Genomic DNA, 12,317 nt, shown 5'->3' on the forward strand with positions numbered 1-12,317 from the left:
ACCCAATCGGTGGAAATGAGTGAATCATCGCTCGACCATGGACATTCCACGCAACCTCATTAACCCCTTGCTATTTTCGTACTTATTATTATAACTAGGAAATATATCTACCCGTGCATCGCCACGGCATTCTACATTCTATACGGATTTCTCCGTAAATTACTGTAAAGGCAGTGAATACGATTATTTTAAATTGCATGGCCCGTAGCGCTATCCTAGAAACAAAACAGAGAGGACGGAATACGTTGTTTCCGATGTAAGAAGGTACGCATTGGGGAAGTTTTGAGGATAATAGTAGGCCACACTTCCTACTGCCAATCACAATCGAGTTCGGGAGTTTCTACCATAACGGCAGGCTCACTTGGCAACTGCCATTCACAATAGAGATGGGGAGTTTTCATTTTTAAGACAGGCCTTCTTTCGTAATGCCAGTCACAGTCGAGTTCGAAAGATTTGATTATAACCGAGAAATGCAGCGCTATCTAACGCATCAACAATCGAGACACGACATTAAGTCATACGGGCAAATTTGTTGATCTCTCCAAATAGAACGGCGATTATGTTTTGTAATACAACTTACCGTTTAGTCACCAATCATCGCGAAATGAAGGTCCTGCGCCGTCATTGAAATGCATCCATATTTTGATATTTTCCGGCCCGAAAATGTATACAATTTTACAGCTTGGAATTATTCCTCAAAGAAAAGAGCGTCCAGGTATCGGGATTAGCACTTGCATACATCCGAAGAAATTAGGGAAGAACGTGATACAGTTAAGTAAGTTGAAATTAATAGAAAATAGGATTACAAGTGACGACAACCGGATAGGACAAATATTTAAATACCAAGTTGATGTATTGGAAAAATCAAATGCCCCTCAGTAAATTGTGATGGTATGAGTTACGGATGTAATAAGGCGGTGACACAGGAGAAATTTAGGTGCAGAGATTCTTAGGTAAACAGATAAGAAGACGACTTATGCAGAGCATGATACTCGCAGCAAATAATCATTTCCTCCGTCATTTGAAAAGTAAGCTAAATTATGAACATAATAAAAATTTCAAAAAAGGCTTTCACGGCTGCAGATCTTATAATCACAGGAATAGAACCAGCTTTTGGGTGGTTAGGCCGTGTGCATTATGCAGAGTTTCGTCCAGGCGTGCCATTTGGACTACCCAAAACTGGTTCTATTCCTGTGATTATAAGATCTGCGGCCGTGAAAGCCTTTTTTGATATTGTATCTCCAATGGGGGAGCATTTTTTGAACGGAGAAATCATTTCTCCTTTAGCAGGTTAGCAAACTTGATTTGCTAACACGGCGGGGCCACACAGTTTGGTCTGCCACTGCTAAGCAGAGTCCTGGAGGGGCGTGCCATTCCAGCTGATGAGTCCAAATGGCACGCCTGGACGAAACTCTGCATAATGCACACGGCCTAACCACCCAAAAGCTGGTTCTATTCCTGTGATTATAATAAAAATTGTTTAACATGAAGAGACGTTTCATATACAGCCCGAGGATTTTACAGAAAATCAATAGTATAAGAGAAAATGGAGAAACACTGCTCTGCTTTTCCTATAAAGTCTATACAAATATTTTAAAATCATATGCATATCAACACCTTCCCAGTGATGAGTATACTCTAAATATGACGTTTGGTCGAGATCTATCCAGCCGTTTCGCCGTTATGGTGGAACAAACAGACAAAGAGACACGACCTAAAACATGACCTAAAACGGATAAATATCTGAAAAATTGGTGAAACAAACGAAATTACAGACAGCAGACCCCCTACAACTTTATTTATATAGATTAATTCCATCATCGCTCCGTATTCTCAGCCATTCTAAGTTCTATCAAAACAATATCTTCTACTGACAAATCATTTCTTCAGTTCATCAAGTTACACAAAAAGTTTGCAGTGAAAGACTGTACTCTTGCTGTTACAGTGACGAAGTTCCTTAGATGTTAAGCTTTATACGTCCACTGTAGCCGAAATCGAGGGTTCATTTAAAAATATATATTTAGAGTACGTTTTAGTCCCACGGTGTAGGGGTAGCGTGCCTACCGCTTACCGGGAGGCCCCCGTTTCGATTCCTTGCCAGGTCAGGGATTTTTACCTCGATCTGAGGGGTGGTTTGAGGGTCACACAGCCCACGTGATTACAACTGAGGAGCTATCTGAAGATGGAATGGTGGCCCTGATCTAGAAAGCCAAGAATGACGGCGAAGAGGATTCGTCATGTTGACCACACGACACCTCATAATCTACAGGCCTTCGGGCTGAGCAGCAATCGCTTGGTGGGTCATGGCCCTTTGGGACTCTTGCACCATGTTTTTCTAAAAATATAAGTTAATCGGGGCCAATGATTTTTTTACAACTGTACAGCCTAACGTTTACTACAAAGAAGTTCCACTTAAACCAGAGTTGACTGCAAATATATTTCTAGAGGCAAATATTTCTAAGATTCACATCCCTACACTGTGTACTTCATACTTTATGGACAACATGGAAATTTGTAATACTTTCCGTCCGCTTCGAGGGATTGTACTTAACACATTCCTATTGGGATTCTCTTCCTATGCCATCACTGGGATTGCATTCACCCGCTGAATCCGCAAAAGGTTAACTCACCTCTTGCCCCAAAGACAAGAGCTAGGTAAGTTCCAATTGGATGTATTATTATTATTATTATTATTATTATTATTATTATTATTATTATTATTATTATTATTATTGTCCGACTCGTTGGCTGAATGGTCAGCGTACTTGCCTTCGGTTCAGAGGGTCCCGGGTTCGATTCCCGGCCGGGTCGGGGATTTTAATCGCTTCTGATTAATTCTTCTGGCTCCGGGTCTGGGTGTATATGTCCGTCCCAACAGTCTCCTCATCATATTTAGACAACATACTACACTACCAACCACCACAGAAACACGCAATAGTGCTTACATCCCTCCATAGAGGGTTGGCGTCAGGAAGGGCATCCGGCCGTAAAACATGGCCAAATCCACATGTGCAACACAGTTCGCACCCGAGACCCCACAGGTGTGGAAAAAGCGGCCGGAAAAGAAGAAAAGAATATTATTATTATTATTATTATTATTATTATTATTATTATTATTATTATTATTATTATTATTATTATTATTATTATTATCATGGCTTTATTTACATGGCGTGACTCAGACTATGAAGCCTGCTATTCTGCCAGACCATCTATTTTAATGCACATACAGTTCAACAATATATTACACACACAAGCACACACACTATAATACTAAACTGTATACATGGTTATAAAAACACATTGAAATGGCGTATGGCTTTTAGTGCTGGGAGTGTCCGAGGACATGTTCGGCTCGCCAGGTGCAGGTATTTTGATTTGACTCCTATAGGCGACCTGCGCGTCGTGATGAGGATGAAATGATGAAGAAGACGACACATACACCCAGCCCCCGTGCCGGCGAAATGAACCAATTATGGTTAAAATTCCCGACCCTGCCGAGAATCGAACCCGGGACCCCTGCGACCAAAGGCCAGCACGCTCCCATTTAGCCATGGAGCCGGACATTAAAACACATTGAAGGAAAGAAAAGGAAACGTAAGGTATCTAAAATAATTCAGAATAAATAAAATTGTCATAATGCATCAATAAAAACAAATTTAGGAAAACTTAGTGACACAAGGCTAGGAAAAACAACAGATAGGGAATCTGCCACCTGAGCGACTGCCTTAAATGCAGATCAGTAGTGATTGATTGATTGATTGATTGATTGATTGATTGATTGATTGATTGATTGATTGATTGATTGATTGATTGATTGATTGATTGATTGATTGATTGATTGATTGATTGATTGATTGATTGATTGATTGATTGATTGATTGATTGATTGACACAGAATAAAATAACAACAGGAAAGCGGAATTCTTGTATTTACACTCAACTTGACCCGCTGCCGACATTTCGTTTTAAATAAAGGTTCAGATAGGGTGTCCTTTAGGTCATTTGGCAACGAAACATTTTCAGGGATGCCGACAGTGGGGTTCGAACGCACTATCTCCTGAATTCAAGCTGACAGTGACGTGACCCAAACCACGCAGCCACTCACTCAGATTCGTTCTATTTACACTTTCCTTACAACAACGATGACAGTTGTCCTTCTGTATCTATTCACGGAATAAAATAATAAATAATAATAATGGCGTATGGCTTTTAGTGCCGGGAGATCGCAGGTCGGGTTCAGCTCGCCAGGTGCAGGTCTTTTGATTTGACACCCGTAGGCGACCTTCGCGTCGTGATGAGGATAAAATGATGATGAAGACAACACATACTCCAAGCCCCCGTGCCAGGGAAATCAACCAATGATGGTTAAAATTCCCGACCCTGCCGGGAATCGTACCCGGGACCATTTAGCCATGGAGCCAGACACGGAATAAAATGAGTTCTGTGAATTTTGGAGTTAAACTTCTCTTGCATAAAACTCTTCACTTACCTGGGATTCCTTTAAATAGTGACAGGTTTAGTGAATGCTACCCCGTCCGCAGCTACATTAGTTGGTGAACTCTTACGTAGCTCATCGTCAGTCCCATGCTTTGTTCCATATAATTAGACTGCATTAGTCTTCTTTCTCCTGACTTACATACAAGGAAATAGCCGTATGCATGCATAATTCTGAGTGATGAAGAGGTACGGCTAAAAGTAACCTAAAGGCTGAATGAAGATCACGTGTAAAGATGGTACTTGAAGTTGTTACTGTTCCATTTAGAAGCTAGCGAATTAGAGGCTATTCCCATACACTATGTGAGTAAGTGAAATCCGCCCGATAGCATGTATTACTACCGTGTTATTGTTAATTGGGAAAGTTCGCTGGGAATTGAAATGACATTTGCTTAGAGAGTGCAGTAAATGTGGTATTATAACGTGTGGCGGATTGCCCTCAAATTCGACACGGCTGAGGATCGAACTACTCGTATGAGGCTATCTAGGTCTCTCATACCCCATACCTTATACAGCACACCTATCCAGGAAGTATACACCGGATCCTCCGTGATACAAATGCACAGCACCGTGTATCGATTATTTCATGAAAATCCACAGCCTGTTTCCAGTCATACGGCCGGGTCAGGAATGGAATAAACGAAGCCCCCATCTAGCGGCGAGGATAAAAAATTTGCCAGCTGCCGAGGCCTGTCGCACTCCTCTGGGGCAATGATTAATGAATGACAGATGAAATGAAATGAAATGATATGATATTGGAGAGTGTTGCTGGAATGAAATATGATAGGGAAAACCGGTGTACCCGGATACAATCCTGCCCCGCCTCCACTTTGTCCAGCACAAATCTCACATGCAGTGACCGGGATTTGAATCAGGGAACCCAGCGGTGAGAGTCCGGCGAGCTGCTATATCGGCTGTTTCATAAATTAAAAAAGCACGTGTCCTCATGCCGAGGTGGTAGGCCTACAGCTCTTTTAAGGCACAATCCCAATGGAGATGAGCTGCATGTGCCATGTCAACCACATACCAACCCTCCTGCCATTCTTAAATTTCTGGCAATACCGTGAATCGAACTCGGGCCTCCGAGGACCACAGCTAATAACACTAACCGTTACGCTATAGAGGCGGAGGTTTCATAAACTAATAGGCGTAGACTCTACTATTCTATAACTTTCATGCTTACAAGCAGCTAACAACATCAAGAGCAATAATAATAATAAAAAAATCCACAGCCTGTTCCCAGTCATTCGGCCGGGTCAGAAATGGAATAAACGAAGCCCCCATCTAGCGGCGAGGATAGGAATTTTGCCAGCTGCCGAGGCCTGTCGCACTCCTCTCGGTCAATGATTAATGACTGACAGATTAAATGAAACAATACTGCAGAGTGTTGGTGGAATGAGACATGAGAGGGAAAACCAGTTTACCCGGAGAAAAACCTGTCCCGCCTGCTCTTTGTCCAGCACAAATCTCACATATAGTGACCGGAATTTGAACCACGGAACTCAGCGCTGAGAGGCCGGTGCCCTGACGCCTGAGCCACGAAGGTTCTTTGATGATAATAATAATAATAATAATAATAATAATAATAATAATAATAATAATAATATAGATCTACTTTAATCGGCATATACCAGTTATTTCTAGGATCGCTGGAGCCACGAAGGATCATTTTGGTTTTGGTCGGTGGTTTAAGGCAGGATGCCCTACCTGACGCCAAGTGATTTTTGAAATAAAAATCTCAACCGAGGATCGACTTGGATTCGAACTTCAGCCTTCAGCTAAGCACTGAGATAATCACGCCCTGAATAATAATAATAATAATAATAATAATAATAATAATAATAATAATAATAATAATCCACCTCTGTGGTGTAGTGGTTAGTGTGATTTGTTGCCAACCCCGGAGGCCCGAGTTCAATTCCCAGCTCTGCCACGAAATTTGAAAACTGTTATGAGGGCTGGAACGGGATTCGCTCAGCCTCGGGAGGTCAACTGAGTAGAGGGGGGTTCGATTCCCTCCTCAGCCATCCTGGAAGTGGTTTTCCGTGCTTTCCCACTTCTCCTGCAGGCAAATAACGGGATGGTACCTAACTTAAGGCCAAGGCCGCTTCCTTCCCTCTTCCTTGTCTCTATCCCTTCCAAACTTCCCATCCCCCAACAAAGCCCCTGTTCAGCATAGCAGGTGAAGCCGCCTGTGCGAGGTACTGGCCATACTCCCCAGTTGTATCCCAGACCGAAAGTCTGAATCTCCAGGACACTGCCCTTGAGGCGGTAGAGGTGGGATCCCTCGCTGAGTCCGAGGGAAAAGCCAACCCTGGAGGATAAACAGATTACGAACAAACGAATTTACAAGCATACTACAAGGCAACGAACCTAAATTCATAAAATACACTACTATTTCTTTTGAAATAACACAGCACAGAACACCCGTGGAACTACAATCAAGGGGGTTGGCGTCACTGAACTAAGCATAAACAAAGCAAGCGCGCTCCTCGTGGTCTATTCAATGGGTCTACTGCACGGTGCGCTCGCTGCCATCTTACTACGCCAGTCATCTTCTATTCGGCTTACTGCTACCCAAGCCACCATCCATCCATGTATAGAGATCAGTGAATAAGCCACATATTACCATATTCCCTGTCCTCCTTTAACCTGGCTAGTTCAGCGGTATCGCCCGCGGAACGTCCGTAATTTGGTCTCCAAGAACTACCAAGTAAGACCTATTAAAGATATAAGTAGGACAGGAATTACATTTGTGTGAGTGAATGAGGACTAAAATTTTCATGAAAAATTTAATATGCTAAAACATAAAAGATGGGTAAGAAAAAATAAATTCCCTTAGATAACTAGATACAATTTATATTACAATTAGTGTTGTTAGCCTTCAAGTGGCAACAACTCATAAATCATTAATCTTCAAATCCGTGGGGCTTTACATAAACACTACACTGTATATTTAAATAAGTTTGAACAGACTCGACTATCTGCGTTGTACTTAAACTTCCTGGTACATGAGATAAGCAAAATAAAACTTCGTATATATAAGAAAACTAAAATTATTCCCATTTAATTTGGGACACATAATCCACAAGGATGCTTACTTTAGGACATTCTGACACCCCCAAAAAGACACTGAAGCTATATGAGCCCGATCTCATAATCAAAGACGAGAATTGAACCTCTCAGATCCTAAAATGCTTTCGTGCATTGCAATGAACAATAAAAATGACAAACATGAATTATTTATTTATTTATTTATTTATTTATTTATCATGCCTTTATAGGTGGCGAAGTTAGGGCTCTTGGCCCTCTCTTACACCTAACCACTGTACACATCATTGAGAGCAGAGTTTGAGTACATATTATATAATAAATGATAACCTACACAAAAATACCTTACACTTTTCTAACTCACATTCATACGATCATTCATTCTTTCCAGTCATACAAGTTAGTCAGCTGCATTCAGCAGGTAGTCTCGGCAAGCAGTCTTAAATTTAAGTAATGAAGTGGAATTTCTGACACTGACAGGCAGGGAATTCCAAAGTCTAGAAAGTCTAGAGACACAACACACTACAACAATAAACAAATCACAAATATTCCACTGGATCTGACATAAACACACAAAATACACACCGGTCTTTCGGGATTTGTAATGTAATTGCATCCCTGGGTCGTCTTCTGGAGCGACCTTCATTGATCTTCCCTTTACTGAGGGAATGGCAAAGTCGTCTTACCCTTGCTGTTTCGAACAAGGACATATATCTGTCTCCAGATACACATAGCTACACGGCGAAGCCTCTTTCACATCTGCTTAACGTCATATGGCAAATGGGTCCCCTCTCCTGCAGTACAAGGCAGCTCACAGCCGACCCAAATCTTACCCCTTCAGTAGGGATAGGCTGCAGGCGCTCAATGGCCTCTCAATAACACATAATAACATACCTCTCTGGTCTGGAATCCTTTTCTTCAGACTCGCAACTCACAGGCTTGCATGCTTGACCTTACTTCAGGCCATCTAGAATATCCGGAATATACTTAGAAAATCTATTTTCTTCATACAATGGACCACGGTTCATGCCACGTGCATAGCCATGTGTTAGCTTGCCGGAATTATTTTGAAACTCCTTTCTAGAGCAACGTTAAGATTTCTTCTGCATATCTGAAAAGCTCATGCACATTAACATAGAATGCAATTCCTATTCTTTAGGTTGTCTGGCACTCCAGCAATAGTCTCCCCATTCGATACTCGCAACACACCTCCGTCCTTTAATTTTCAATGATCCTAGCTCCACAAGCTTCCATAAATTACTCGCCAATAAGAATAACACTACTTTACATGACTATAGAACAAATTTAATTTAATCCTAACACCCTCGTAACCATACATAAATGATTCAAAACTAATAACACTAAGAACACATGCAATAGTCCTAAGCTTATTTAAATGTTCGCCATTAAGGCGTAAGGAACTTTATTTACAGCGAGAATTATGCGAAGCTGAACTGTCACTCTCTCATGCCAAAAGAAAAGTATGTTCAAATTTATCTGTTACATTGCGACCTCACTGCCGCCCCCCCCCCCATGCTGGATTGTGATATGGATTTAGCCCAAAATTTCGCTAGCGTAGTCTTGGGCTGCTGGTCCTCGGTTCAGTTCCATCGTGCAACCGTCTGCTTGAGCGCTGGTTTGTAGGAATATCTCGTGCTTAATCAGCTCTTGTCGTAGACTCCCGTACCGCCAATAATTGCAATTTTACGCACACAATTAAGATGCCTGTTTGCGCACTCCCGTCGTTCCTAGTTCTGCATATTATGGGTTAGGACTGAAGAAACTATAGATCGTGTCTCCCATCCTGGCTTATAGTTCGTCCCGTAGAGCTCCTACTCATTAAAGGAAAGTGTTAACAATTCTAGCACACCTGGGCGGCTGGAGTGGGACATTGATGATGATGATGATGATGTAGCACGTATCTGCTCGCTGATTTCTGGATCAAGGTTTTTTAAAATATTACTTCCTAGCTCTGTGTAATTGCCATTTCTCCAGGCTACGTATGATAAAAACTAACCAACACTATATATACTAACACTGGCTTTGTATAATTGCTACAAGCTCACAACGCACCCTGTCTCATCGTCTGTCTTCCAAAAAATGCCATCTCCTCTCATTGCTCCTTTATATAAATTCTCGGAAGAGACGCCACACACGGGGAAACCCTATGATACAAACGCTTCTCCTTTGTGCAAACAAAAGTTTGGTTCCCACGTTCATCCCGATCAAGCCATACTAAGAAAGGCAATAATACTTAGCATATCGGGTCAGCTCAGAGCACACAGTAAATTACTACAACATTTTTTGTTATTTTAATATTGTCGAAATTTGTTCACAGGAGTAATTCTTGTCATATTTTCACACCTTGCCAGGCCTGCTACATGCCGCGTTTCTTCTGATAAGTGTGGTATTGGTGAATTCCCAAACAGTATTTGAGTCGTTTTATCCTTTTTCCTGGCTACTTCGCCCTCTCACACATCTTGCCACGCCCTGTCTAGCTTGCATTGCCCTCCTTCGCGCTCCAAGCTACTTTTCGCGCCTTTCCAGTTTCGACTCCCGGTCCAGCGTTCCTGATGCGTTAAATATATCTCTGTCACCATGAAACGATATGGTTCAAGATGGAGGGAGAAGCTGTTGTCATGTATTAGAGAACATGTAGCATACATTACGTTGGAGTGCATAGAATGTTAGTCACATCCACGACCTGCAGCCGTATACCTTCGAAGGAAATTCGCATTGATTATGTAACAATACTGTCAAATGCCACCCCTGTAGTAGCCCATTTCGGTACTTCCTGGAAGGGACTAATGAGTCACTCGGTGAGGAGCTCCCAGCCGGCCTGGAGGGCATGGCTGGCCTTTCCGTGTATTGTTCACTTCATCTGGTTTCCCCATGCGTTTCTGCGAGGTGCAGCGTGAATGTTCTGGCACACATCGCCCGAGCTACAAAACAAGAGGCTACCTCAGCAAACAGTCAGTCAGTGCGGACACAGTGTTGGGGTCAGAATGGCACCGTTCAAACGGCACTTAATTCAGTGCTCAAAACCTGCTGACCACGTCGTTGTGAGGATTTCTGTGAGTAGATCGCACGGCTGAGTGTAAATAACATTGTCGCTCCAATGACGTAAATTTACGTATGTAAACCTGTTCTCACGTGTAGTTTTTGCTTACTATGTCTCGCTTCCAAGATCACCTGACTCTCATTGGACTATTTGAGCGATCAACTTTATGCACAATTACCTGCAAACAGGGCTGACTGTAGTACAGCAATAACATCTAACACACAGGCAATGTTAATAAGTGTGAGAGAGCATTATTTGAAGAACAGCATTGCGTGTAGTACAGGAGGGGCTATTTTGAATATATTTTTGTGATGAAACGTCCACCAATATTCATGCATACTGTGATTTTCCCTTCACTCTTTTTTCCATACATTTGCGCTTGTCACGTGCAAACCCAACATACTGTTGAGCATGCGCCTATCAGGGACATCAACCCAACAAACTGTTGAGCATGCGCCTATTAGATGCGGCAACCCAATATACTGTTGATCATGCGCCTGTTGGATGCGGCAACCCAATATACTGTTGAGCATGCGCCTGTTAGATGCGGCAACCCAATATAGTGTTGAGCATGCGTCTACCAGGGGCATCAACCCAATAAACTGTTGAATATGCGCCTGACGATTGAAACAACCGAACCTACTGAGGGCTATGTATCTGAAGTACCTGGGAGATAGGCTACGTCTTCATTTAGGTTGTTATGCCATTCAACGTTCAGTCCGCAAGCCTCTGTGAATTAACTTAGTGCCTCTATTATGCTAACAATTATAATGATAGTGTTATTGGTTTTACGTCCCACTACATTTACAGTTTTCGGAGGAGGCGAGGTGCCAGAATTGTATCCTGCAGGAGTTCGTTTACGTCATCATCATCATCATCATCATCATCATCATCTGTTTACCCTCCAGGTTCGGCTTTTCCCTCGGACTCAGCGAGGGATCCCACCTCTACCGCCTCAAGGGCAGTGTACTGGAGCTTCAGACTCTTGGTCGGGGATACAACTGGGGAGTATGACAGTACCTCGCCCAGGCGGCCTCACCTGCTATGGTGAACAGGGGCCTTGTAGGGGGATGGGAAGATTGGAAGGGATAGACAAGGAAGAGGGAAGGAAGCGGCCGTGGCCTTAAGTTAGGTACCATCCCGGCATTCGCCTGGAGGTGAAGTGGGAAACCACAGAAAACCACTTCGAGGATGGCTGAGGTAGGAATCGAACCCACCTCTACTCAGTTGATCTCCCGAGGCTGAGTGTACCCCGTTCCAGCCCTCGTACCACTTTTCAAATTTCGTGGCAGAACCGGGAATCGAACCCGTACCTCCGGGGGTGGCAGCTAATCACGCTAACCACTACACCACAGAAGCGGACAGTTCGTTTACGTACCGGTAAATACCGTTGTAAGACTGATATATTTGAACGCCTTCAAATATCACTGGATTGAGTCGTGATAGAACCTGTCATTGTGGGTTCAGAAACTCAATGCTCTAAACGTTTGAGCCATTCAGCCCGGTCTATAATCCATTATTGGCAGCTGTCTCTGGGACTTGTCTAGTGTCACGCCTATTATCTGGAAATCATTTTAACTCAGTCGTCTTGGTCTCCCTCTCCTTCCCCGAACTTCCATCACCAAGCCCATTATTCTCCAAGGTAATTTTCCTCTCGGTTCGTCTATCTTGACACCACCACCGAAGCATTTTCATACGCACAGCTTCA

Source organism: Anabrus simplex, chromosome 4 (assembly GCF_040414725.1).
Source record: "Anabrus simplex isolate iqAnaSimp1 chromosome 4, ASM4041472v1, whole genome shotgun sequence".
NCBI classification, from domain to species: domain Eukaryota; kingdom Metazoa; phylum Arthropoda; class Insecta; order Orthoptera; family Tettigoniidae; genus Anabrus; species Anabrus simplex.